The 26962-nt window shown below is 34.6% G+C and overlaps 1 long non-coding RNA gene across 1 annotated transcript in view; it reads left to right on the top strand.

Annotated features, from left to right (window-relative positions):
* The window catches only part of LOC103098306 (uncharacterized), a 163406-nt gene that overhangs the window by 75052 nt on the left and 61392 nt on the right, over positions 1-26962 (top strand). Inside the window, exon 2 of the long non-coding RNA XR_464363.3 lies at positions 6455-6598. This is a non-coding gene — a long non-coding RNA (uncharacterized LOC103098306). The remainder of the gene's footprint in view (positions 1-6454; positions 6599-26962) is intronic.

Here is a 26962-nt window from a genome sequence, read left to right as displayed (position 1 = left end):
TGAACACACGCAGTTTGGCTCAAGGGTGGATCCACTGTGACCCTTCCTGCATGTTCAGGCCTTGGGGTCTGGTCATCCCCTCCTCCGCTCCCCACCTCCCATTCCCTCTTCTGTCCTTTAATTGTTATATTGTCTGCTTCCCTACTTTACTGAGGGATGTTGTGAGAGGTTTAGTTGAGAATTAAAGGATTGTTTTGTTCCTGGGAAAATGAAGCATTTCAGGTTCCGACTGAAGTCTGAGGTATTTAATAAATATTAATCTTTGACTGTCAGGCAGGGTTATTGTCAAGACGGAGAGGACAGATTGAGGATTAATGAAATGTTTCATAATTTAGAAATGAAACTATCAGCAGAATGTCCAAAGTGGGGATCAGCAGAGGCCCACGCAAGAGGCTGTGGGCAGTGGAATAGCCCCTCTTTACGTCCACTCTGCCTTCCATCTCCTGGGTGAAAAATGCACCTCTGAGTCCTCCCCGTGACCTGATCCCCAGGCTAGGCTGGTTATTTTATCAAAGCAAAAGCATAAAGCCGCCCTCCATTGTGTGTCCACATTTAAAACAAAGCATGATTGTTTTGTATATATATATTTATGGAGAAAAAATGGACCCCTAAAAGGCAAGATCTTTGAAGATAGAACCTGCCTCTGTGTCTGGGAAGGCTACAGGACTTGCTCTTCCCTGAAGAGAGTGCTTGGTATATAGAATAGGTGACCATGAGCCTTCCTTCCTCACTTTGGACAGTGGGGATGTTGAGAGATGGAAAGGATCAGAAGGTGTTCTGGACTCAGCCCTAACACCCTGTCATACCCCTTTAGCCTAAGACTATTCCAGGCTGCCTCTAGATCCTAAAGCTAACTTCAATATCAAAGGACGTTATAAATGTGGGATTCTAGTGACAAATTATAAGAGAAGAGAAATAGATGCATGTGCTGACATCTCACAGAATTAACTATAGAGATGATGTAGCCTAGGAAGTCTGCTAGCAAAGTTAAATAATGGTAATTTATTAAAAGGTGATGAGATTTTAAGGAGAAGGTAGAGTATGTTAAAAAAACAAAACACCACAAAATTAAAAAAAATACTACCTATCCTGTGTGATCAGCCTGCTTGGCTTCTGGTCCAGGTAATCATGAAGGTTCTAGTATCAGTAAGCTTAAAGCTGAAAACAAACCTTTACATTTTATTTCTGTCTGTTACTATTATTAGGTTAATTTGAATTTATTAACATTTTTTTTCTGTGCTTGATCTAAACAATCACCTGAGGTGCCATTCTTCCTATCAACAGAGAGATGTACAATCTGAAACTGGGCTAGTAGAGTGTATAAAAATGTTTAGCCTAATCACTCCCTAATGACAGCGACTTATGTCCTTAGTGCAGTCGATTTGTTTCCTGGGTTTTAAAAGTAGATTATTTCCATGGTGCAGGCTTAGTGTAAGCTGTTGAGAAACCACAAGCACTGCACTTCAGCCTGAGTTTGGGACGATCGCCAAGGGTAATCTGATTAAAAGGGCATTTTTTTTATAACATTGTGCTGCTTTGAAAATTCTGTGCAGCCAGATAGAGTAGGGGCCAAAAAATTGCTTTTTATAAGCTAACAAGTTTGCTTGGGCAAAATTAAAGGCTCCATTGTTCTTTTCATCCAAATTTCAAGTGGATCAACAAAATATCTTCGGTAACACATCTGTTACAGACTCACCAGTAATCTCACCATCTATTTCATCAACTCCCTCTTTCCCCCTCCTCCCCCTGCCCCGTTTTTACTTGTTTGGTTGGCCTTTAATCACTTGGGATCACTACATAGGTGCAATCCTACACAGCCTTGTTTTGACGAGAAGGATTAAAAAAAGGAAAGTCTCTTGTTCTAGTTTTGTGAACCCAAGACTTGACATTTTCAAACTAGCATCTATGAAAAGTATTCACTTGTGATCTGCTCTAAGAACGAGTGCCAGTTATGGTTAAATCTAAGAAGTTTAGCAGCTGTAAGTTGTTAAAAGATAATTATCATATTTTAAATCTTGGGTGTCTTTTAAAATATGGAATATAATACTAATTAAATATGTCATGTTTGCATACATCAGAAAGCACTCAAAAGATCCCTTCCCACACCACTTACCTTATTGAACTACTTTCACATTCTTTAACTGGATCTAAATAGGCAAGTGAAGACAGATAACTAAATCTTAAGTCCATTTTTTCCAGCATCTCTGCAGGAAGATGAATGGTAAATTCATTGGAGAATATCCATCCATTAGAATTGCATAGGGCTGTTCACACCCAAGTGTTTGTCCATACTACCTACATCAAAGTGTTGAGACTCAATCAGCTTTCTGCATTCACTGCTTCTAATGGATCTTATTGGAGTTAGGTCTCTATGGGAGAGATACAGGGCAGTTTGTTTTCTAAAAAACAAGCTTTTCCAAAAGCCCATTAGATTTGTACATAGTGGAAGAAGGGATTAAGACAATGGGATGGTGTGCCATGTATTATATAGGGTCAGCCTTGAAAAGCAGAGCAAATAAAAAATAAAACATCGTATTTCAGCGATACTTCTTAAAATCATGTATCTTAAAAGAAATTAGTAAAGATTAATGAGGGAGATGAAAAGACCAACTAAAAGGGCACAATATTTTTTAAACATTGAGTATAAAACATATATCTCTAAAAATAGATCTTGTGCTTAATATATTTTATTCATATACTCTACAACATCCAGCACATACTGCAGAGTGTAGCATGTATAAGCACTTCATAAATGCTTTTTCATTCATTCATTCATTTTTTTTTCATTCATTCATTGCAGTCTGTCAGGGAAATGTTTCTGTTTTTGATCAGTAACCTATTTGTTCTTGACTAAGAGGCTTTATTGACCAATGCACTTCCTCATATAAGTGATGCACTATAAATAAATGCCTCTTTTGTTCTGGGCAGAATTGTCTCACATCTCTGTTATTTTAAAGGCTATGGCTTCTATATTTTGATGGCAGAATGATTGTGAATATATATAGTTTCCATTGCATCTGGGATAGGGTAGTATGAATTTCAAAAGATTTGCTTTCTCAGGTTTTGATAACTTGTAATGCTCCAAACGAAAAAAAAATAGGCAGCACTAGAACCTCAGTCAGTTCTACCAGATTTGTGTATACTTTGACCAAATGTATCGGCTATATTCCTTTGTGATAGAAGTCAGATTTCCTCTTGAACGTATTCAACTTCCAACAAAAATACATGTGCATTGGTTCCAGAATGTGTGATTCAGCGAAGCTCATGTAGTTGCAAAATATGGTGTGTCTAATAAGACCTTTTTCAGAAATTGGGTCATGTTTCAGGACCATATAGAGTCTTCAATCCACAACTGAACTCAGCCATGTCAATGGGGGGAGTTCCTATGTAGTGAAAGCATTTTATGATCTCTCTCCATCCTGCAGAATTGAAAGGATAATTTGACTCAGCTACATTAGTTTGAAGTCTTGGAGTAATATGATTGAGGATTTTTCAATCCCAACGACAATGTCATTTTATAGGATAGGAAGCAGTGCTTCAGGGTACCAGTTTCTCAGAATTTATTTGCTGTGGCCAGATAGACAAAGAGAAATGTCATGACAATGGAAAGGTATAGGTGAAGGGGCAGAGGGTTTTTGTTTGTTTTTCCCACCATATGCACTATATTTGGAATGTTTTCTGCATGCTCTCTGGATTTTGCAAACTCACAAGAAAATAAGAGATCCTGAAATCCTATTACACTGTTTTGTAGAGTGCGTAGCATTTATTATTTTAATGTTTGAAGTTTATGTTGTTTTTTTTTTTAAAAAAACTTAGCTTTAAGACTCTATGCCTTAAGACTTTTGAATTTGTACCACTTAAAATAGATATTCATGTCAGATAGATATCCTGCTGTTCTAGGGTAGGGGCAGAGACACCATTAAAAAAATTCTTGATAATCAAGGACACCTGTGATCCTCTACAGCCTTCTAGAGCACAAAGACACTCAGTAAAGCTGTTCTCCCTCCCAAAATGAAACATCTCTGATCCCTAAGACACTCCAGCCTTCTTCCCACAAAGAAGAAAGAAAGCCATCCTACATCAGGATCAGCTGCTGTTTCTTCTTTAAAAAAAAAAAAAAGGTTGTTGCTACTTAACATAAAGCCCTGTGACCTTACTCCCATTGCTGCTTTGAAACACCGAGCTATTTAATGATGCAAATTACAAACAGAGGGAAAACATCAGAAGAATCTGTCTGGAAATTAGCTTGTTTGACTGAAAATTAGCTAGCTTAATCGAACTTGCAGGACCCAGATTTTCTCTGCAGAAGCCTGGCTTGGAGCTTTTGTCCATTTGCATTATCTTACAGCTCAGTGGAACATTTGGAAATTCAAGAGTTGGGGGTTGGGTGGGAATCTATGGTTTAAGTGACAAAATAGCTGTTTTGAAGTCCTAGTTTGTTCTTAATTTTTTTTTCAGAAAAAAGCACTCATTATATTAGACACTTTTTATTTTGCTGCCCTAGAACCTCTTGGTTAAATTATAACTACGTCTAAAGGCAAGAGAAGATGGTGAATTATTTTCTCCATTAAGGAGTGAAGAGAACAACCAAATTGCTCCATCCATAGGAAAACCTTTTAGTGATGGAGATGCACATTTTGCTTGAGTTTGAAGGCATCATACAGTCCAAAACATGGCTCAGTTCACGGAGAGAGCTTCGTTGTACAATCACCAAACTTAGCTATATACTTCAATGCATTTTGGAAAACAGGACCATATCCAATGCTTATTAATAATTTTAAAGGTTATAACATCGAGACCTAAAGTGATAAAAGCTTTAGGCCATATTGATGTGTATGAGTGTATATATACGTATATATATATATGTATATATATATATACACGTATATATATATACATATATATACGTGTATATATATATATACATATATATATATACGTATGTATAGTAATTATCAAGTGAATTGAAGGGATTCCATAGACTTCAAAGCTGCATTTTCATTTTCTAAAAGACACAGCCAGTGAGGGACTGCTCTGTTAAAAAACTTGAGAATATTTAGGCTTTTATACTCTTTGTTAGGTCAAGATGTATGGATCTGTTCGGGTTTATAACACCATGCTTAAATATCTAAATGGGCTTCCCCCTTAACAGGCAATTTTTCTATTGCATGCCCACCTGACATAATAGACATGTTCATTTGAAAATTACAGAACCTCTGCTAACAAATACAACATGTCCCCTAACTAAAATACCAATTTCTGAGTTCTTTGTTAAAGGGATACATAGAAATATACTTCATTCTCAAATAGTGTAAAAAAAGATAAAGGGTTCTCCCAAACACTGTTAGAAATATGTAAGAATAGAAAAAGTAAAAAGAAAACTTAGTATAATTTGCTGCTACACTTTGGTGTTTAAAATAATAAAATCATATTGATGATTTGGGACAAAATTCTTCCAGAGTCATCATAAGAAGCATGATCAAGAATCAAATGGCCCTAAAAGATTATATGTATATGTAAATATATAATTTAGATACAATTTTGTAAAGATATGACATGTATTACATTATAATTGTAAATGTTATGAACTATTTTCTTCACCCAAATTTTGTGACCCATATAGATAGCCATAGACAGATATACACAGATACATGTATACATGTATGTGTCTATATACATCATATATTTATGTATAATTATTTGGATAGTTTACATTTCAATTAATATCTTTAGTAATAGTTCTAGAACTACTTTTCAGAACTCTCATAGTTAATAAATGCATTAATTTTGTTATTAGAACATATTATATTTCAAACATTTCATGAATTAATTAATCATATTATAGTCCCATTAAAATATGAATTTTAAAATTATTTTTAATTTTTAAATAAGGATTTTCATAGTCAGTTGTTGGAGTTTAGATTTATAAATCTTTGCATTTTTCTAAAATATGGTTCAATAAAGATAAACTCACATAACTGGATTACCATAGTCCTATATATCATTTTTTAATTTTTTGACATTTTTGAAGAAATTTATATACATAGATTATTTTAGTAGATATAAATGTAGACATAAGTATTGATATGGATAGAGTTACAGAATAGACACAGATATACTACCATGTCTTAGAATATATATATATATATACATATATATATATATACTATGTATTTTGTAAATATATATATAAGACTATCTAATGTATATTTAAAATTTTGACTAATAGAGACTGTTTATATGTTTAGCATTATTGCTAGTGTTATATGGCATTCTTCAGTTTAATATTTTATAAGATACATTTAAATATCTTTCTGTTTTCATTTTTTATTATTTTTATCATCACTATATCATTTATTAATATTTTAATATTGCTTCAAGATTTACAAATGATCTTCTTCACCAAACCCTGTAATGTAGTAAATTGAAATATTATCTTCATTTTTTCTTACAGATGAAAAAATGAAAGGAAAGAAAAGTGACCACTACAGTGACAGAATTGGGAACTCTACAATCCTAGACTTGAATCAAGATTCTCTGGTACTCTAATACCACGTTCTTTTACCAGCTGGACATTTAAAAATGACCAACAATTAAGGTAGCATTCACTTCATATATAAGCCTATTCTAAACCTGCTTGGTTAAATCTTTTAAAATCAGGAAAATGCACAGTCTGTTTCCTATTTCAATTGCTCCAGTTGCAGAATTAATAGTGTCTTTGTTTTCTTTGCAAATAGGATACATTTCAGAAGTCAATTAATGAATTCAAACTATCAAATTCTTTATTTGTCAGTATCTGTAGCTATGAGCAATGTTTTAAAATTTTGTTTTAAAAATTATAAGGTTATTTTGTTATTATTATTATTAATTAGCATTCAGAGATGGTGCTCATAATTCTTTCCACTCATCGTTTAGTATTCAACTTTAATCAAACTTAATTGAGTGTTCAGGAAAAGTTTGTGAAAAAAAAATTACCTTTACAAGGGTACTTGGCTAAGATGATGACTCTGTAATGAACTCAGACTCTATATTCTTTAAGCTACAGTACCATTATCATTCTTCTTCCCCTTCTCCTCCAGTTCTAGTTGTTTTTCCAATAGTTGAATACTTCAGCACTTGTCTCATGGTATAAAGAAGTTACCCTTAAATAAGAATTCTAACAAATCATCCTTAAAATTTACAATCCCTCGGGACTCTGTGGACTGATAATGTAAAGACTCTAACAAAAGGAGAAGAATAAAATGCATAGATAATATTCCATGTAGTCTAATCTACTCTATTATTTAGAATGTAGTACTTCTCTACAAAATATGTTTCCACTAACATGTTTCATTATTCTTATTTGGTTGGCATAGAGTCTGGTTATAGATGATCATTCATGCCCACTGTGACATCACATTTGATGAATCTCTAGAGTTTATTCAACTTCAAAGGTATTTCATAAGTAAGACGTGTTTACAGAGAGATTGATATATTTTCTACCACTCCAGGTAGCAAATAAATACTTTGTTTTGGGAATTTAGAAAGATTCACTGTGTGAACCCATGCCATAAATGTTTTATATACATGTTATAAATTCAACATGAAAAAAAAAAGGATCACATTGAAGATTCCTTAAGAGATTATAGTAATGTAATAGTCGTTTTTCCTTTTTATACATTCAGAACTGTTGTTCTCCATAGGTTAAGGAAGAAGTAAAAATGGGCTATTATGAGAGCATGTTAGAATGCAGGCCTTTCTGAGCTTCAAACATTCTTCCATTTCTAGATCAATCAGCCTTCCAAAAGTAGGTGCAGAATGGGGAGAAACCCCGGCAGGAGAGTGGCAACAGCTCTACCAAGCAGCAGCTACACTTTGGACAGCTGCTCAGTAGGAGAATAGGTGATTATCACTCTTTCTCCCACTTCTGAGCCTCCCTTCCTTCCTCATCACAGTCCCAGCAGCATTCACTGCAAATGTGCAGGCTGCTGCGCTTGCAAGAATGCCTGACATTCTCCAATATAAACCTGCTCAAAGGAAAAATACCTGAGGGGATTGTGAAGTGGGGAAAAGGGGAGGACAGCTAGTCTTTCCCTTATACACCCTCCTGGACCTAAGGCAGGAAAAGAGCTGAGTATGATTAAAACTGGAATAGATTCCAAAGCATTGCATGCCACTATTTTATCATTATGCTTGTGACTCCCTCGTCACTGGAAGACCTGCATATGACTAGACCTTCCTTTTAAAGACCAGGATCCTAGCAACTTTATCTTTTATAACCATAGACTTTATCTCTAAGAACACCTCTATATTTCTAAATTAATACCAAGACAGGCATGAACTGAAATATATATTTTGAACCAATTGAGTTGTCTTTTCTACTTAAACAATAAGAGATAATACTTTCTCCTCCCTTCACTCCCATTTTGAGCACCCTATCTAATATACGTGTTCATTTGGCATTTTTTCTTTCGTTGACTTTGGTGACTCATTCTTTGACCCAAGTCTTATCATTTGTATGCTTCTAGCACACTGTGGGAACTAATGTAGAATTATTTTGCAATAATAATAAATTGGCCTATCTTCAAAATGAACACTTTTATTTTCTACTTAAGGGAAAGTAATAGCCAACAATGATATTCTGAGATCTAGCTATATAATACATAATAAAAAGCCATTAAAATTAGTGTATATGTTTATTAGCATCTTCCATATGTAAAGTACAAGTAAGGAGAAAACTTGTAAAAACATTCCTTTCTTCTTTAACACTGTGGTTGCTTTTGAATTTTTTTGTAAATAATCTTGCCAAATTTTATTCTATGAACTCTGAAATTTAAATTTCCCTCTCTGGAAAAATAAAATGATTTAGGCATTATTTCCCACCTGCCCCACCTCATTATACATGGCATTTGTCATAAATTAATAACATTGAATGTGCAAGGTGCTCATTCCTGCCTGTAATGAAGATCTACCAAAAAGGCATTCAATGTGGAAATGGGTTTGAAAGCTTGGTGATAGGACATATCTTAACCTCTCTTAAAATCCCATTTCAAACATGATAAATATTTAACCCCCCCCCTTTATTCTAAAATGTTATTTATTTTGCATATGTTGGCATTTCTTTTATAGAATTGGATCTAGGAAAAACTTGAGTACAAACTATACTAGGTGGTTTTTTTTTTTTTTTTGCTGGATCTGGTAGTGAATTGCCAGACAATTTAGCCCCATAATTTTGCTAGCAGCCAAATCCCTGAGTCTAGTTTTCCAGTCCAAAACAAGGAAAAAGTCAGTCAATTTTTTGGAGAGCTGTGGTGAATTACTATTTAAGAATATAAATATAAATGCTAGGATTGTCCTGTGTGTCCCCATCAAGAAACTAAAGCAAATAAAAGGATGAGAGAGACCCAAATACTGTGTCTGACCCACTTCCAACTATTCCCTCTACACCAGACTAAAGTCTAATGACGAAAGAAAGTTCCTCTATGAGGGCTATGATTAGTCTTTCATATCAACACAGAAATCTCAAATAGAAAAGAACTCTAAGGTCACCTTGCCCATCCTTCAGCACTGCAGGCATGTTTTCTGGCCTCTGATTGTACTGTGCGATAAGACTGCAGCAGGTTTAGATGTCAAAGCAGCCTATATGATTAGAAGAGGAAATTATTTTACTCGATTCCTTTTTGTTCTGGGCATTTTCAAAGTCCAAAGTGTTTAGGCTTATATGTAGGTTGGAGTCTCGCCCCTTCTCTTCCTCTCCTGTAGCGTGGCTCCCCCCTTCACATGGAGAGTCATTCTAAACATTTTTCTGTTGTTGTTGTTCTCTGGGTTTCATTTATCGGGCAAAGATCATCATGCTCTGATTTAGTGTTTTCAAATAAGTGTGCCCTCTGCTGTAGCACTCTATTGAGAGACAACACAGCCCAGGCAGGAGAGTTCAGCATGGCCACTAATAAAACACAAGTGCTGCTTTGTCAGGCCACGAGTGATTACTTGAACAAGTGCCAACGAAGAAACCAAACATTAGAGCGCAGTGCTTCAGACCCTCAAGACAAAGGGCCAATTGACTTTCCTCATTAGTTTTTGTGCCAAACATGTAAACACAGTTTCCTCTCTATCTTTGATGCTCAAAACATGCCAGCTTGTTAACATCTTGGGTGGTACTGTGGTTTATGAGGCTATAAAGACTATTATGGAGTTGTTGTTTTTGTCCTACTGGAAGAGATGGCTTTTCCTATTTAAAATTTCTTTGAAAAGCAAGTTAGAAGCTTTGGGAAAGTTTTCAAGTTCTTTATGTTTCCCCTGTTCACCCAAAGAAAATGGGCCAGGGCAAATGTATTAGGGAGGAAGGAGTAAGGGAACCCGAAAACACCTCCTACACTTTTTTCCCCAAGTTTAGAATTTGGAAGATGAGTTTTAAATTCGTTCTTATCAATACTAAAGTTGCAACAAGTTTTGTTAGTTTTTTTTTTTAATTAGCCTATAAAGTTGAAGGCTAATGAATCAATTATTACTAGTTATGCAGTCTTGATTATTTGGTTTTCCACAAGAGTTTGGTTTAGCCTTAAGAGCTCCACCTTGGGGTGACTGTCAATATGGTATTAAGGCTCTAGGCTTTTCCTTTTGTATGACATAATGCCACATTATTATTATTCCAGCTTCTCACCAATGCTTAAACAGGATTTACATTAAAAGTATGTCACAATCCAAGTCCACAAATACTTATCATGGCCATTGAGTGCAAACCACTATGCCACATTTTCTAACTTCTCCCCATTCCCCCAGTCCTACTCTCCATGATCAAGAAAAACAAGTCTTGTCCCCTTCCACATGACTGCTCTCCAAAAGACATGAACAGGTTCTTCATCTGTAAAATTCACTTATTTTTCTCTAAGATCCCTTGAAAATTTAAATCTATGATCCTATGCTAAAGAAGGTACTTTTTTTTGTTTGTTTTTAGATAGGATCTAGGGAGTCACTACTAGTTTCTGAATAGGAGAATGAATTTATGAAAGCCATGTCTGAATAATATTGTTCTGCCAATAAGAAAGAATTATTGAAGGAAAACACTGAAGGTAGAGAAGTTTAAAAATAGTTTTTGGTTTTAGTTTTGGTTTTACTTTCATGGTTAAATATTACCCCAAAGTGATATACTTTTCTGCTTATATCTCTTTTTGGACCATGTTGCTCTGGGATGGGTTTTAGGGGCACAATTCAGTTCTGCTTCCTTACCAGCCATTCAGAGGTTCTCAGGCATGTGAGCATTAGGGCATCATTATACCCTGAATCTTATTCCATCAAACAGGTGTAACTTTTTTTCTGACAGGGAAGGTGACATGGATAAGGATAGACAAACATAAACATTTAGGGAAATTTCTATCTGAACTCAAATGAATATATTTATCCAAATGTTTTCTGTAGATGAGAATATAGTGTTGAATATGGTTTTAATCCTAATATTATAGTCACGTACATATTTCTGTTAAAAGGATACATTTAGGCTACAAATCAGTATATTCCCCCAAACGCCATTGACGTGCTTGACAAGATCTTTTGTCCCAGTCAAACTCATGAAAACAAAGAGAAAAAGAAACAGAAGGAGGAAGGCAGAAGGGAAAGATAAGCTGAATCACTGGTTGTTAAGAAGGAAGTAGGGAATTAAGAAAAATATATGACCTCATTATTTCATTATTGATGAAGCTATGAATTGGTCCAATCATTCTGAAAAAGTATTATGTGAAAAAAGGTAATAAAACTCTTCCTTATCATTTGATCTCATGATCACAGAATTGAGTATGCAGCCCAAGGAGACCAATAGCCATAATTGAAAAATAAACAGTTTTCATATTTGCCAACATATTCATAACACTGTTTTTGGAAGTAACAGTGGAAACAAATTGGGTCTTTGTTTCTGGAATGGCTTACAAGCCATGGTACAGTTAGAAACAATGATTAGGAGAACTTCAGGGAAGGTTTGTATGAAAGGATAGAGAATTAAAAAAAGCTGAAAACCATCTACCTAATAGCTACAATAATATGAATGATCACAACTGTGAAGAGTAATTGAACTCTGACAAACTGTTATGAACAATATGTGTTCTGAAGAAATGAGAAGGAAGCATGCCTTCCATCTCCCCATAGGCTGAGGAATTACAGATGTGCAATATAGTATCTATTGTTAGGGTCACTGAGTTAGGGTGATTGAGTTAGTGTAATGGTTTTGCTTTGTTTCAAGGAAAGAGGTGATGTTAAGGGGAAGTGTCTATAATAGAAACAAAAAGAAATAATAAAAAAGAAAAATTAAAAGGATAGATATAATCTGCTCCTTTCTGACAGAGAAAAAAAAAAAAGAAAAATCAAGCTAGGGCCTGGCCTCATCTGGTGTGAGTAAAAGACAGCAAATAAGAAAAAAATGCAGATTTATCACAAGATGAATCAGAAATAAAAGGGATCTATGATCTTACTTGTAGTATCTCTAAATCATTTCTACTACTATAAAATTACTTATCACAAATAAGAAAATTTGACAAAAATTGAACTCTCCATTCCTAGCATCACCTTGGCCTATTCCTTATCATGCTAACATTTGCAATACAATTAAAGCTTTTTACATTGAGATATTTGTTAAATCTGATGGTAATTTGTGGGGTGTGATCCTTTTTAAAATGCAGGCAAATTTTGAATCAGTTATTCAGCCCTCCTAGGAAAAGATAGCTATCTACTTAATATAGTCACTTGCCCCATCATTGTCAGTATTGTCTGTAATGTATTGTTCTGGTTTGAAGTTTAGGGGGAATAATACAGAGCATAATCACCTCAATCCAAATGACTAAAAGTTAACTACGCAGTAACTTGATAATTATCTCTATCTCTACCTATTAACTGAGTTACCTCAAGCAGACCACTAAAACTTTATGGGCCTATTTCTGATCTTTCTTGACTGAGATGAACTCTGTACTGCTATCTAGCTCTAAATCTATGATCATATTACATGCAATATATAGAAAAAGATCACCTTCACAGTTAAGCATTACAGATTATGAAAGTTAGAAGGAAGCACAGTGACCATATCGTCCAACCCATACACGAAGGAATTCTCATCATAATATACATAACCAGCAGTTGTCCAGCATCTGCTTGAAGACCTCTATGGAAAGGCAATCACCAAAGTCATGGCCAAGCATTCCATTTTTTATTATACCATCATATCATCTGAAAAGAGTGATAGTTTAGTTTCCTCAATGCCTACTTTAATCACTTAAATTTAATTCCATTTTTGGATAGCATTAATCATTAGGAAGTATTTCCTGAGTTCAAGCAAGCCTAAATCTGATTTTTTGACATTTCTTTCCATTGCTCTTGGTTCTTCTACACTACATGACTAAAAAAAAAAAAAAAAGAAGTCTAATCAGTCTTCCACATGCCTGTCTTTCAGACACTTGAACTTTACTATCTGGTTCACCCTGAGTTTCCTTTTGTCAGACTGAACATGTCCCATCCCTTCAACTGATCCTCATATGGCATGGGCTCAAGACCCTTCTTCATCCTTGTTGACTTCCTTAGGAAACTTGGCCAAGATTCCTATTTCAAAGTGGTTTGTCTTTACAATATTGTTGCTACTGCAATATTTTTTTTAATTCTGCTTACTTCACTCTAAAGCAATTTCATTCATGTTTTCATTTAAATCATCAAACAATAAGTTTCTTAGAGAGCAATACTAATCCATCACATTCATATACCTTAACTTACCCTGCCATTTGCCAGTTGATGGTACTCCCTGAGTTTCTCATTCTTTGCTACTACAAAGGTTGATCAAAATGGTTTGGAACTAATGGGTCTTTCCCCCTTATTCCTCTTATTCTTTGATCTGTAGGTATTGATATATAGTGGTATCACTGAAGCAAAGGGTATGAACAAATTAATAGTCACTTGTGAATAATTTCAAATTGCTTTCTAAGGAATGGCTGAACAAGTTCAGAGTTTTAACAACATGCACTTGTTTTTTGAAAGCCTCTCTAATATTTGTCATTTTCCTTTCTTCAACTTTGCCAACATGACTGATATGAAGTATAATATCAGAGTTCTTTTAATTTCTCTAATTATTAGTGATTTGGAGCATTTCTAAATGACTAATGATTGTGTGGTTTATTCCCTTGAAAACTCTTTGTTTATATCCTTTAACCACTTTTCAATTGGGTAATAGATCTTATGGAAAACTTTTAATTAGTTTTCTAAATGAAATATTTATCTGAGAGATATGGTACAAAGATATCTCCCCCAATTCAGTGCTTCTCTTCTAATTTTAGCTGCATTACTTTGGTTTCTGCAAAAAGTTTTTTTTTTTTTATGTAATTAAAATTGTCTATTTTCCCTCCTGTAATCATCTCTATTTGTCCTTCATTCACACCTACCTTTCTGTATATCTGATATTTAATTCCTATTTTCTTCCTTAATTTGTTTGTGATATTGCTTTTCATGACCAAGTTAACTAATCCTTTAAAGCTGATCTTCATGTACAGGGTGAAATATTTACTTATCTCTGCTTTCTGCCAGATTGCTTACTAGTTTTTTTTTTTAAGTTTTATTCTTGTCCAATAATGAGAATCTTTTAACTTATCAAAGTCTAGACTACTGTGCTTATTTGCTTCTGTATATTATTTATTTATTATACTTGATTTATAAACCTTTCTATTTATTAATCAGTACCAAATTTTTATAATAATTACTTTTCAGTATGGTTGAGAATCTACTGATTGATACCATTCCTTCCTAATTGTTTCATTAGTTCCCTTGATGTTCTTGATCTATTGTTTAGAGTTTTTGAGGTTTTGAAGTAAATTAATCTAAGCAATATCATTTTCATTAGATTGATTGAATCTACCAATTAACAAATACTATTTCTCCACTTGTTTAGTTATCTTCATTTGTATAAAGGGTATTGTGCAATTGTGTATAATAGTTGCTTCTTTAATCTGGCAGGTAACCTCTCAAGTACTTTGTATTTTCTATGTTTAGATAAAATTTCTCTTTATCTTTTCTGGATTTTGTTACCATTATAGAAAAGCTTATGATTCATTTCTGTTATAAATCCAAGTTTACCACAGGCTATATAAACTGTGATAAATTACTATATTCTCTATTTTGTTAATTTTTTAAATGTTAATACTATTTTAATAAAATTAGTATTTCACTTAAAATTTTATTTTTATTTGAATTATTTGAAGATATTGTTATAAAATTTTCTCATTCTGCTTTTACTTTCTCTGATTTAGGTGTCCGAATCAAATTTATACCATAAAAGGGACATGTTAAAACCTTATTATTTCTTTTTGTTCAGATAGCTAAGATATTAGAATTATTCTTTAAAATGTCTGATGAAATTTATTTTTAAATCCATCTGGTCTTGTAGGTTTTTTTTTTCCCTTTGGGAATTCAGTTATGTCTTATTAAACTTATTTTTTGTAAGGCTGAATATTTTGGTTTTCTTTTTCTTATTGTGTGAAGTGGAATATTTTAAGTGTTCTAAAAATATTCATCCCTTTACACTTAGATCATCAATTTTATTGATATATAATAGGACAAAAATTCCAATTATTTTATTCTATTTCACCTTCATTAGTTGAGAATTCATTTTTCATTTATGATATTAATAATTTGGCTTTATTTTAAAAATCAGTTTACCAAATGGTTTGTATATAATATTATTTTTCAAAAGGCTACTAGTTTTTGTATATTAATTCAATGGGTATTTTTTGCTTTTAGCTTGATTAATTTCTTCTTTGGCTCTTAGAATTTTTATTTTAATGTTTAACTTTAGGATTTTTAATTTATTGGTTTTTAAAAGTATTTTTAGCTGTACGTATAATTTTTATTTGCTTTTACTTTTTAATGATAAAATGCTTAAAACATAAAAGTTCCATTAAAGATTGCTTTGATTACATATTATAATTTAGGGTATGTGGTCCAACTGAAACAGAATAGATTTTACTGTAACTTTATATTAATTCTGAATGCATCTTTCTAATTAAGTGTGCCCGTTTGAAAAGATATATTTTTGGATTGTACTTTCTGATCCATAGTACCATCTTCTTTATTTGGGAAGTGGAGTACAGTTCATCTCATTCACATTCATAGTTTTGATTAATTTTTGTGTTTGTCCAATTTCTAATAGAATTATTGCTATCTTTAATGAAAATATGGATTTTTTCTATAATGTACTCTTTAATTCATCCATTCTTTAAGATGAAGTTATTTAATCTCTAATTAAATTTCAGTCCTTACTTCAGTGATCCATTATAAATTTTTATTACACATTAGTCTATAAAACTATTACATTTAATATTTCTGATTTTCTGCATTTGTTAATGAATTTTTATGTCCAAATATATGATATTTTTGAGTAAAGATGCTATGAACATTTAAAATATGCATGTTTCTTTCTATTGCCATTAAATAACCTCCAGAGATCTAGTTAGATGACAGTTAGATCATGTCTAACTTTTAAAAACTTTATACAGATCTTCACATATATTTTTGTTTATTTTTAGCAGATGTATCTGTAACTGAGAAGGGCACAGTGAGCTCACCCACTATTGAAATTCTTGTTTTTCACTCTTATTGCTCTTTTTTTTCTGTTGCTTTGTTTAAGAATATAGTTGCTACCCCTTAATTGTTATGTTAACTGAAACAAAATAGATTTTTCTGTAGCTTTTTATTTTAATTCTATATGCATCTTTAAAAGTAAGTGTGTTCCTGGTAAAGGATATGTTGTTGCCTTCTACTTTCTAATCCATTGTACTATCTTCTGTATTTGAAAAGTGGGGTATAGTTCATCTCATGCACATTCAGTTTTGTTTAAATGTGCAGTTCCACACTATTTTCATTATTGTTTTTTTCTTTTCTTTGTTGGAGCATGGTAAGAAGTAAAGGGCACTTTCCCTAAAATTGAGATCTTTGGAGGAATTGAACAATTAGATAAAGATATAGTAGGGATAGAATACATTTTTATTATGAGAAAGCCAGGGGCAATGTGCTGCTATGACATACCTCTGAAAGCATTTCTAACATCTTAGACTTTGAAGTTTTAGCTGAAAAATCTATTCAGCAGCCAAAATGGAGCCAAGAATTTGATCATGAATTGAGAAACAAAAGATGAACAAAAACTGGGACTAGGCAACATTAATTTTAATTTATACATATCTTGCTATCTACTGGAAGCTCCAGGTAAGAAGCTCTAGCATCCTTCTCAGATATCTCATCTTGAATTTCCCTACCAGTACATTGGGGGCAGTGAATGGAACAATGACAATAATTTGACACATTCTTTTCTATGAGCAACTGTAGTGTTGATTGCTGTGTAGCCTAATTGTCATGTAAATGGTATTAAATCAATATTTCCCAAAGAAAGAAGTAGAAGTTGAAAGGAGTAAGGAAAATAAATCCAGTTATTTCTAGTGCCATCTGGATAGAATATGGTCACATTGCTAAATTTCCCCCTTAGAATCCTAGGAGTAATATTTGAGGACCAAATACTTTTGAAAGTATTTTTTAGCTGCATGTATTAAATAATTACCCAAGATGACACCATTAGTTGTTAATCAAAGAATGTAGGATAGCAAAAGTAAAACTAATCACAAAATAACCTGAAAACTCTTCCACCAATCCAATACATTGTCTATGAGGAAGATGGGCTTACACTTTCAGAATAAATAGTAAGGAAATATAAGAATAGAGTAACCCAAGTGCTTGCAGAAATTAACTTCTTAACTCGGAACACTGCATCACCTCCTTAGTGAAAAGCTACTCTCCCTGTGGACCATTCTCTAGGTACATGGAGCCATTCTCTTGTGGGCTGCTATTTTCTAACAGCTTTTCTTTCAATAAAAACAGAGACCCTAGTCCTAAAATATGAAGAACTCTTTAGGTCTGTTCCCTTAGGTGGACTATGAGAAAATTTTAGCCAAGTTAAAGAATTTCCTGAAATCTGGAATTCACAAGTTATTCAGTTCTTTTTATTTATCTCTGAAGAGGTTTTGACCTTCTCAAGGTGAAAGAGGAAAGTTAGACATACAAAACTCAGTTATTTTCCCACCCTGCTGGCTCTAAGGTGGTAGTAAAAAGTCAAAAGAACTTTGCCTTTTTTTTCCCCCAACAGGCTCTTCCATCAGCAGAGGATTCTCCTTTCCTCTAAAGAGCATTTTGGATCAGTAGAGCTGCCCTCCCAGTAGATTAACTTCCAGTAGCAATTCCAAAGGCTGCTTTCTTATCTGAACTGGTTAGTTTTAGATTATCTCAGCTGCTTTTCTCTTTTTCCTTATCCACTCTACTTTCTACTCCAGTAACTGTTCCTTGTATTCTGTCTTATCTGCTCCATCTTGTCTCTGGCCACTAATTTACTGCTGCCTCAAAGCAAAGACTTTTGGTATAAAGTTACTCCCTTCTGTTGTAGAGGGTGAAACAAAAATGCCTAGTTTTGTCCAATGTGCCACAGATGGATAATGTGCCAACTATTTTATAATTACCGAAAAGTTTTAGTTATTTGAGTTTTCCAACTGCCACTTCAAAGACTACACAGCAGTCATTTTAATCAATTAGATGGGAAACAATACACTCTACCTATCTCCTTTTTCTCTCTTGCATTTTTAGGTGGAGCCAACATTTTCTTTAGTAACTTTGCTTTCCTCCCCTTAGATCCTCTCAAAACTCTTTCTATTCCTGCCCCCTTCCACAAATACAATTGTCCTTATCCAAAATGCCTTTCATTGGAAAAGAGATTTCCTTCATTTTGTCCCCTTGTTGGTTTCTAATTTGGCTCAACAATATGATGATCTCTCAGGGATCAACTGCCTCAAAATTGTGGGTCTAAAGAGTGTTCCTTCCAAGCCTTTCTCTTAATATTCCTAATGGTCCTTCTTCTCTTTGAATTTGGAATGATTCCAGGTGCAAATAGCATTCTATTTTAATTCACCAGGTGTTTATATCAGGAGTGTGCAAATTCTGGCAGGTCTGAGGAAAACTGAAAGGTTTTAGAGAACAGATCTTGCAATAGACTTACTATTTGAGGATTGGAATAGCTATTTTCAAAGAGGTTCTTCAATTGATCAATCAAAATATGATTATATTTTTGAATATACAAATCTGAATATAGAAACTGATCAAGTTTTCATCTATCAAAGGTATAGCCATATTGGAATGATCAGTTCTTTATTTCCAAAGTGTGCTGAACTTAGAATTTGGATGATCAAAAGCAATTTCTCTGACAAGTATGATAGTGGGTATAGAATAGATGGAATGATTAATGAGTCCCCAAATGGAAGGGGAAGAACCCCCAACACTACTCCTCTGCATGTATGATTTTGTAACTCCTCTTACACTGACACCCATGACTTGACTAACAATTTCATGATCCTCTGGCTTACAAATTGACCTGCCATGGAATTGGACCTTGGAATGCTATCTACTCCAGGATATGGGGAAGTCAGAGTCAGGTGTCTCATCTTTTCACAAGTCTGATCCCCAAATGATAGATATTGAGTTAATTTTAAAATGTATGGTTTGGCCACTGCAACCCCAAAACTTGGTGCCTCCCATCTAAGCTGAAGAAAGAAGGGGATGGGATTCTGATCAAGTAGTGCCTGAATCACTGAAACTTCTGTTCTTGAATTCACTTGATACCTGGTTTTAAGTCTAAGGGAAATTACAGTTTTTCCACATAATGCTGGGGTAGCCCAGCTTCAGAAATATATAACCCAGCTTGTTGAGATCTCTTCATGGTAGAATAGGTAGGAAGGAGTAATTCGGTCAACATCCAGATAAACTACTCCTATGAGCATTTCCCCTACTATCTCAGTTGAGGTTTCTCTGGTTCCTTCACCCTGCAGACAAGCCTTAGCAAAGACTGAAAGGGGAAGATGGATGAGGAAAGGGGCCTTTTCTCCTATATTCTATAATCTCTGAATGGCTTTGGGATCCCTTCTTCCACCTTTTCCCTGAACAGAGGGTAGCCATAACACCTGGGCAGAGTTCCTTAACTTGTCAGCTCTCCCTATGTGTCTTCATCTCTTTGGAAGGACCTATACTTTGTCCATCCTCTACCTGGAACCAGCCTCATTAATTATCAGCTTGAAGAAGGGAAAATAGATGCTCTTGTGAGAGGAAAATTGGAAGTTGTTGTGGGGGAGAGGTGGAAGTTGAAAGTATAGAAAGGTGATAGACTTCATCTTCCACTTCTATGGCCTTTATCTAAACTATATCTAACTCAATTAGCCTGAACCTGGAAAACTACCATGTAGTTTTCTGCTGGGGTAGCCACTCATAATAGTAGATTTTTGTCTCCCTGCTCTGCCATATTAGAGAGATTTGTATTTAGTTTTTTGTTTTGGTTTTTGGCTTCTTGACCCTGGCACAAATATTATCAATTATGTGAACTAGACAGAATAATTATTTTATTGATTTCTGGACTAGTTTCTTTTAAGAGGGCAATAAAACTATGTAGGATAATCACTGTTCTTGATTCCTTGCTACTTGAGGCATAAAAAGTCCAGGTGATGGGATATTGGTGCCAAAGGAGTTAGCAGGGTTCCCACTGATTTGCAGAAATCTCTTCCTTCTCTAGGAGGATATTTTGGTAAATGTAAAGGGAAGAGTTACTAGCATTGTATTTTTTAAACTTCATCCCAAGTAAAGTTTTCATTTTCTTCTTCAGTCTTCTGTTTCAATTCAAGAAGATGAGGTAAGCCTGGACCATATTATCATATGCTTTCAGAAAAACCTGAAAAGACTTACAATTGATACAAAGTGAAATGAACAGAACCAGGAGAACATTGTACACAGTAAAAGCAATATTGTATAATGAATATATGCTTTTAAAAACTTTCCCTTCTTTTTTATTTTGGTCTCTGTTTTCTTTCACAATGTGGCTAATATGGAAATATGCTTTGCATGACTGCACATGTACAATCTGTATCAAATTGCTTGCCTTCTAAAGGATGGAGGAGAAAGAGAAGGAGGGAAGGAAATAATTTGGAATTGAAAAATGGTTTTTACACATGACTAGAAAAAATAAAATCCATTTAAAAATAGTGCCATAAACAAACAAGGGCTGGTTTCAATGACTCCATGGCTAATTTCATGGAGAAAAGGAGATATAGAATAAAGAGATTCTCAGATTATTGAATGTGTAGACCAAAGAGCTTAGTATGCTATAGTTGTATTGATTTCAAGTATATATGTAAAAGCCATTCCATGGCAAAGAAGAATATTTACAGATAATACTTCTAATAATTAGAGTGATATAAAATTGAAATAGGCTGCCTCACAAGGTGATGAGTTCTTTCTCCTTGGTTGTCAAGAAGAAGCTCAGTTTTCATGTGTATGCTACCTTAGGGATTCCTTCATATTTTAATTAGATGAGACTAGATAGCCCCTAAGACCTCTTCTAACTCTCAGATTCTATGACTCTGATTCTGGATACAGAAGGGGCCACAAATTAACCCACTGGATTAGTCAGATGAGCACTAATGTCTCTAGTACTAACTCCTCACAGGCTGGACCTTGTATGCCTCTAAAGAAGCTAAACAATGAGAGTCCTGAGAATGACCTCCCACTTTCCTGCAGAGATGGCTTTCTCATTTAGTATGTTCCTTGTTGTGGTGAATATGGAGACTGAATGAGGTACCATTTTATATTAATTGAATCTTTTTTAAATCTTATTGTAAGGTTTTTTAAATTGGCTTTTATGATCACAAGTATCTGATTACATTGTAATTCTTAATTGGATTCATTTGAAATTACCTGAACTAGGCCAAAAGATTATGTCTCTGATGTTTACTAAAGTATAGAGGGGTGATGATTTGTATTAGGTGGAATAAATACTTGACACTAATTAAACTATAAATGTTTTAAACCAAAACATATCAAACAACAAAAATATAAGGGTGAAAAGAAAAAAGAAACATTATATTCCAAAATACTTCTCAATTCTTTTCCCTCTCCTTTCAGATGACTTTTAGTTCCACAACAAAAAAAAAACTAGTGATTAACACATACACAAATAGATCAATTACTTCAGCAGAATCAGTTTTTTGCTTACTCTGAATTTAAACATAGGCACAGTTTGGCTCAAAGAAAAGTCCTTAAACTTTCTTTTTTCTAGATAATGTGTTATTGCAGTAGAGAAATGTATTGTGAGTTCATTGAGACATTGCATTAAAACAAATGATTGCCTGGAATATTTAATTTGAATTCATTTATGTGATCAGATAGATGTCCAGAAGGAGGTACATAAGTAAAAGGAAATTGTGAAAACCTATCTATGGTTGAAACTCAGTCCAGTTCCTACTTAGTTCTTTTTTCATCTCTATGGTCTTTAAAAGCCATAAACTCACAGTTTGGAATAGTCCTCCATAGTTTTAGTTGACAATAAGGTAGTGAGAGAAAGAAAAATAAAACCTAAGCATCAGAATTCAGAAAATAAATTATTAAGAATTACTTTGGGACTTCCGGTCAAGATGGCAGCTTAGAGAAAGCTAAAGTTCGGAGCTCCAGAAACCCTTCCTTACCGATCTCAAACTGAATGCTCCTAGGGCACCAGAATTCAAAACAAACAACAGAATAGACCCTGGGAACACTCCTCCTGGACCTGGATCAAAAGGTACGGCCCCCCAAAAGTCAGAACCCTAGATCATTCTGATCTAAGGGGTAGGCAGAAGGAAGGTTCCAGGACCCATCCCCCCCAACCCAGAGCGCTGAATCCGAGGCAACAGCAGGAACCTCAGGGCAGGCAAAAGAGCCTCAGGAGCTGGCTATTCTGAAGGCTGCACCCTGAAAACAACCTGATCCAGTCAAGGGGACACCCAGACAGCAGAGAAACAGAGAGAGACAGGGGAACCTGTAGCCCCCTGACCAGATCCTTCCATCTGAGTCTCACCAAAGGTCCCTGCCTCAGGGCATACTCAGTCTGAGGTGAATCCTATCAGCAGCCCTTGGAGCTCCAAGAAGCCACGGCCCCTCCCCCCTCAGAGTGCAGGCTCCTCTGGCCATCAAAGGCAATGAAATACATCTGAGAGTGTCAAGCCAGGTGCAGAGCATAGAAGTAAGGCAACAGAGAAGCATTGGGAGGGAACTGAGGAGGGTAGTAACACCAAAACACCAGCAATTCCAGGCTTCCTGGGGAAGACAGACAATTTGCCTGGAGCTAAAGCCACTGAACACCAGACAGATAACAGAAGAGCCAGCCTCCCTCACTCAGATGAAGATGGCAAACAGCACTGAAGCAAAAAAGCCTCAAAACAACAGGAAAAACTAGAAGGGGGCAACTTTGGACATATTTTATGGAGCAAAAATACAAAATAAAGAGGAGTTAGAAGAGGAAACACAAGCAAATGCGCTGAAACATTCCAAAGGAAATGGAAAATCTCCACAAACTTTTGAAGAATTAGAATCGAAAATGATCAAAAAGATGGAAGCCTTCTGGCAGGAAAAGTGAGAATTAATGCAAAAGAATTTCACGCAACTACAAAACCGGTTTGACCAAACTGAAAAGGAAAACCATGTTTTAAAGGTCAGAATTAGACAACTGGAAGACAAAAAAAGCAAAGCAAAAATATCAAGAAATTAGAAGAGAACATAAAATATCTAATGGACAAGGTGACAGACTCGGAAAATAGAGGAAGAAGAGATAATTTAAGAATAATTGGACTCCCAGAAAAGCCAGAAATAAACAGCAAACTCGACATCATAATACAAGATATAATAAAAGAAAATTGCCCAGAGATTCTAGAACAAGGGGGCAATACAGCCACTGAAAGAGCTCACAGAACACCCTCTACACTAAATTCCCAAAAGACAACTCCCAGGAATGTAATTGCCAAATTCCAAAGCTTCCAAGCAAAAGAAAAATTCCTACAAGAAGCCAGAAAAAGACAATTTAAATATAAAGGAATGCCAATCAGGGTCACACAAGACCTTGCAAGTTCCACTCTGAATGATCATAAGACATTGAACATGATTTTCAGAAAGGAAAGAGAGCTGGGTCTTCAACCAAGAATCAGCTATCCAGCAAAACTGACTATATATTTCCAAGGGAAAGTATGGACATTCAACAAAATAGAAGATTTCCAACTTTTTGCAAAGAAAAGACCAGAGCTCTGTGGAAAGTTCAATATCGAAAAACAAAGAGCATGGAATACCTGAAAAGGTAAATATGATGGAAAGGGAAAAGGAGGAAATTGTTATCTTTTCATTTATTCAAACTCTCTTCTATAAGGACTACATTTATATCAATCTATATATATATTAATATATGGAAAATATAATGTGTAAATAGGGGGAAAAGAAAAATCAAATAGAATAATCTTTCTCACACAAAGATTCACATGGGAAGGGGAGGGGAAGAAAACTATAAGAAGGAGAGGAAGAGCATTTTTACTTAAACCTTACTCTCAGGGAAATCAAGTCTGAGTGGGAAAAACATCCAGATCCATTGGGATCTTGAATTCTATCTTACCCAACAAAGGTAGGGAGAAGGGAAAACCAAGGGGAGGAGAGGGGGAGGGAAAACAAAAGGGGAGGAAAGGAGAGGGGGGAGGGGGAGGAAACAAAAAGGGAGGGGCTAGAAAGGGAAACATATCAAGGGAGGGGACAAGGGGGACTGATTTAAAGTAAATCACTGGACTAAAAGGTTAGAGTTAAAGAAGAAAGGTTAGAATTAGGGAAGGATATCAAAATGCCATAGAATTCACAAGTCACAATCATAACTTTGAACGTGAATGGGATGAACTCACCCATAAAACGTAGATGAATCGCAGAATGGGTTAGAATCCAAAACCCTACCATGTGTTGTCTTCAAGAAACACACATGAGGTGGGTTGACAACCACAAGGTCAGAATTAAAGGATGGAGTAAGACCTTCTGGGCCTCAACTGACAGAAAGAAGGCAGGAGTGGCAATCATGATACTGATAAAGCCAAAGCAAAAATAGACCTGATCAAAAGGGATAGGGAAGGTAATTATATTTTGTTAAAAGGGACTTTAGATAATGAGGAAATATCCCTAATCAACATGTACGCACCAAATAATATAGCACCCAAATTTCTAATGGAGAAACTAGGAGAATTGAAGGAAGAAATAGACAGTAAAACAATATTAGTGGGAGATTTGAACCAACCATTATCAAATTTAGATAAATCAAATCAAAAAATAAACAAGTGGTAAAAGAAGTGAATGAAATCTTAGAAAAATTAGAGTTAATAGACATATGGAGAAAAATAAATAGGGACAAAAAGGAATATACCTTCTTCTCAGCACCACATTGCACATTCACAAATATTGACCATACACTAGGTCACAGAAACCTGGCATACAAATACAGAAAAGCAGAAATAATAAATGCAGCCTTTTCAGATCACAAGGCAATAAAAATAATGATCAATAATGGTATGTGGAAAACCAAATCAAAAATTAATTGGAAATTAAACAATATGATAGTCCAAAATCGTTTAGTTAGAGAAGAAATCACAGAAACAATTAATAATTTCATCAAGAAAAATGACAATGGCGAGACATCCTTTCAAACCTTTTGGGATGCAGCCAAAGCAGTAATCAGAGGTAAATTCATATCCCTGAGTGCATATATTAACAAACTAGGGAGAGCAGATATCAATCAAATGGAAATACAAATAAAAAACTCAAAAGGGATCATGTTAAAACCCCCATCAGAAAACCAAACTAGAAATCCTAAAAATTAAGGGAGAAATAGAACTATTGATTTAATAAATAAGACTAGAAGCTGGTACTTTGAAAAAACAAATAAAATAGACAAAGTACTAGTCAATCTAATTAAAAAAAAGAAAAGAAGAAAAGCAAATTAATAGCATCAAAGATGAAAAGGGGGACATCCCCTCCAATGAAGAGGAAATCAAGACAATCATTAAAAATTACTTTGCCCAATTATATGGCAATAAATACAGCAATCTAGGCAATATGGATGAATATATACAAAAATACCAACTGCCTAGACTAACAGAAGAAGAAATAGAATTCTTAAATATTCCCATATCAGAAAATGGAATCCAACAGGCCATCAAAGAACTTCCTAAGAAAAAATCCCCAGGGCCCAACGGATTCACCAGTGAATTCTATCAAACATTCAAAGGAAAACTAACCCCAATACTATACAAACTATTTGACATAATAAGCAAAGAGGGAATTCTACCAAACTCCTTTTATGATACAAACATGGTATTGATTCCAAAATCAGGCAGAACAAAAACAGAGAAAGAAAATTATAGACCAATCTCCCTAATGAATATAGATGCAAAAATCTTAAATAGGATACTAGCATAAAGACTGCAGCAAGTGATCAGAAGGGTCATCCACCATGATCAAGTAGGATTTATACCAGGGATGCAGGGCTGGTTCAATATTAGGAAAACTATCCACATAATCGACCATATCAACAAGCAAACCAACAAAAATCACATGATTATTTCAATAGACGCAGAAAAAGCCTTTGATAAAATACAACATCCATTCCTATTGAAAACACTAGAAAGCATAGGAATAGAAGGGTCTTTCCTAAAAATAATAAACAGTATATATCTAAAACCATCAACCAATATCATCTGCAATGGGGATAAACTAAATGCATTCCCAATAAGATCAGGAGTGAAACAAGGATGCCCATTATCACCTCTATTATTTAACATTGTAATAGAAACACTAGCAGTAGCAATTAGAGAAGAAAAAGAAATTAAAGGCATCAAAATAGGCAAGGAGGAGACCAAGTTATCACTCTTTGCAGATGACATGATGGTCTACTTATAGAATCCTAGAGATTCAACCAAAAAGCTAATTGAAATAATCAACAACTTAAGCAAAGTTGCAGGATACAAAATAAACCCACATAAGTCATCAGCATTTCTATACATCTCCAACATAGTTCAGCAGCAAAAACTAGAAAGAGAAATCCCATTCAAAATCACCTTAG

Source organism: Monodelphis domestica, chromosome 3 (assembly GCF_027887165.1).
Source record: "Monodelphis domestica isolate mMonDom1 chromosome 3, mMonDom1.pri, whole genome shotgun sequence".
Classification (NCBI taxonomy): Eukaryota; Metazoa; Chordata; class Mammalia; order Didelphimorphia; family Didelphidae; genus Monodelphis; species Monodelphis domestica.
This window is presented reverse-complemented; position numbering and strand designations above follow the sequence as displayed.